Source organism: Acinonyx jubatus, chromosome E4, assembly GCF_027475565.1.
Source record: "Acinonyx jubatus isolate Ajub_Pintada_27869175 chromosome E4, VMU_Ajub_asm_v1.0, whole genome shotgun sequence".
Classification (NCBI taxonomy): Eukaryota; Metazoa; Chordata; class Mammalia; order Carnivora; family Felidae; genus Acinonyx; species Acinonyx jubatus.
Genome location: NC_069395.1, coordinates 60705994 through 60709363, shown reverse-complemented (window position 1 = coordinate 60709363; position 3370 = coordinate 60705994). Strand labels below are relative to the sequence as shown.

Sequence of the window (3370 nt, the reverse complement as noted above, 5' to 3'; positions counted from 1 at the left end):
CTAACAAAAAAAAAACAATACAAAGAATGCATAGATGTTTTAGAGTTTTCTCACAAAGGTGATAAGATTCAGATAATGAAAAATGGAAAAATGGTCTTGTTTCTTCAAGAAAAAGTCTCCTAAATACATAATTTCATAAATAAAGAGAAAACCGTTCTTGAAAGTTTAAATTTTGATTATAACAACATTCACACATTTAGAAATTTATTTGAAATCCTGAAGTGGTAGACAGGATTTCCTAAAAGCAGTCCTCTCTACATACGTGTTTTTGGAACTGGCATAATTTATCTATACCTCATCATCATATAGGTATCCTTTCCCCTAATCTTCACTGAATAGACTGGTCCCAACAGACCAGAAGCTCCTTGAGGACAGCTACCATCCAAGCCATTGTGTCCTCCACAGTACCTACAATAGTGGCTACCACACGGCTGACGGTCAAATATTTGAGGAGATATGGAAATATGCAACAGAAAGGACAATTTACAACTACTGGTCTCTTACTTTGTAAATGCAAAATAAAAAAATTTAGTCATTTACTCTTTATCTTGGCTTAGTCCATTGTAATGAATCATCTGGGAACTTGTAGTGGTCCATACTTTACTGGCTTTTAAAATAAATATCCTATAAACTTTCACACTATTTTAAATATGTGAGGTTATGACTTTCACCATCAATCATTTTTTTTATAAATTTTTTTAAATGTTTATTTATTTTGAGAGAGAGAGACTGAGAGACCAAGCACGAGTCGGGGAGGGAGGAGGGAGAGACAGAATCTGAAGCAGGCTCCAGGCTCCAAACTGTCAGCACAGAGCCTGATTGGGGGCTTGATCTCATGGACCGTGAGCTGAAGTCGGACGCTTAACCAACTGAGCCACCCAGGTGCCCCTCACCATCAATCATTAAATTCTGTATTAATAAGAGGTTTACTCAGTCTGGCAGCTTTAAAACATCACTTATAAACACTCCAATAGAAAAGAAAGATGAGTATCCTTATAGAGAAGATATATTCAGAGAGTTTTTAGGTTAAAAAGGAAATTCCCAGAGTATATGATCAGATAAATATGAAACCTAAAGAGAAATTACTGCTTTAAGTAGTTCAAATCCAAGATGATAAACAGAATATGTACTAAATGCTAGAGAGTAAAAATACCCTCTCTATCCTTCGTCTAATCCCCAGCTGAGGTGTGGGTACAGGGCAGGAAGGAAAGGTCTTACTAGGCTAGTCACTAAGCCCAAAACAGCTCCTAGATCTGATTACATAATTCATTTTTAAATAATAACCCCTATGATATCCAAGTATTCTTCCAGGTGTGATTTCATAGGTAAGAAAAGTTATAGTGACAGTGCCCAAGGTTATAAAATTAATCAGCATGAGAGCAGAATTAAAACCCAGAACTCCTCCCAGATCATGGCTACCTCTTCCCAATTAGTGTATGTTGTTGCTTAACTTATATTTCTAGATCTCAAAAGATAAACTGGCATGTTTCTAGGATAAGTATCTATATAATAAAAGAGTTAAAACAGACTTCTAAAAAAGCAGACAGGATGAAGACAAACTTTGGCATATTTAATACCTCCTGTTGCATTAGGTTAATGTAGTGGGGTGATATTACATTAAATACAAATCACATTAAAGAGTGGGGTGATGATAAATTCTCGCAGATATATTACTGACTGGGCACTGTGTCAGGTGCTTGATATACTTCTGCTAGTCTTAACAGCTGATCCATATTTTATAAAGAAATAGGCTCAGGGAAATTCAATGGTGTGAAAGATCACTCGATTAAATTTTTTTTTAAATTCATTTATTTATTTTAAGAGAGAGACAGTGCAAGCATGGGAGGGCCAGCGAGAGGGTGAGAGAGAATCCCAAGCAGGCGCTGATCTGTCAGCATAGAGCCAGACGCAGGGCTCGAACTCACAAAACTGTGAGATCATGACCTGAGCCAAAACCAAGAGTCAGACACTCATATGACTGAACCACCCAGGTGCCCTGGATCACTCAATTAATGTGATGACACAGTGTGAATTCACATCCAGGCCGATCAGATCACGTGCTCCTTTCCACCCACCATGCTGAGGAGGACCAGGACCTCTCCCATCGCCAGTCCTAACTATGCCACTCTGGGAAAGTTTTTTTTTTGTTTTTTTTTAAACCTCTTGGAGCCTGAATGTCTTAACCCAGAATGGAGAAAATAACACCAACCCTGAATGTCTGATAATTTTGCTGAAAGGAGGAAGAGAGTATGTTAAAGAACTTTGAAAATTAGCTACGAATACCAACTTCCTAACACTTAGTTGTTATTAGATGTTGTTATACCACCCAGGTCAGAAAACTGTAGAGACTTACAATTATTTCATAGGAAAGTGACAGAAAAAAAATTTTATTTTTCCGAACATCTCTCAACAATTTATCAGTGCCACATCTACCTAAACTATTAAAGCAGCGATGTGCAGCTGTGAATGGAAATTTGATTAAGCTTCGCTGGTGACTAGGTGAGGCTTGCAGAGACATGCGAACTCTGTTCTCATTAGCCCGTCCTCGAAGAAGAGGTGGGCACTGAGTGACAGAAAAGGGAAATTTTATTTTCTCCCACATGGAAAAACAAAACGCAAGTTCTAAAAATTTCTCCAAGTAAGAAAAGCCAACTTTCTAGAATGTTATTAATCAGTGTGTATCATCCAGAGCCTTCTTCATCTTTGGCAGCCTCCTTTTTCATCGCTGCACTGGTAATGCCATCTTTAATGACAGTGACTAGGAAAGGCAGAATCAAAATGATCCTTTAATTGGGATGCGGCTGTTCCCTTGAGAAGGCCTGATGGGAGAGGAGCAGTGGGGGGTTCCTTCCTGCCCACTTTCCACAGTCATGGTCAGACAGCCTGGCTCAGCCTGGTGTATACACTTGAAGACAACAGCCTCTCCAAGTCTCCTAGGGGAATGCGGGGGCTGCTCGGTTCTCAGAGTTGCTACCTCATGTGCCCACATAACTTTCGACACTGAGACGTCCTGTTGCTCGTTGTGACTTCACCACCCAGACAACAGAATAAGAGCTATTCATTGTGTACTGATCATCTGTCAGGTACTGTTTTAGGCACCTTTATTTACAGTATTAATTTAATCCTCTCAGTGGCCCTGAGGTTGTCAGAGACGTTGGTCCCATTTTTTAAAGAGGGTACGCCTAGGTGGCTCAGTCGGTCAAGTGTCAGACTTGATTTTAGCTCAGGTCATGATATCGTGGTTTGTGAGTTTGAGCCCCATGTTGGGCTGACAGCCCAGAGCCTGCTTGGACTTCTCTCCCCGCTCTCTCTGGTCCCCACACCCACTCATGCACATGCTCTCTTTCTCTCTCTCAGAAATAAACATTAA

General features: G+C 39.9%; 1 protein-coding gene across 2 annotated transcripts in view; it reads right to left on the bottom strand.

Annotated features, from left to right (window-relative positions):
* EXO1 (exonuclease 1) overlaps positions 1 to 3370 on the bottom strand; it is a 36937-nt gene that overhangs the window by 10224 nt on the left and 23343 nt on the right. The window lies entirely within an intron of this gene.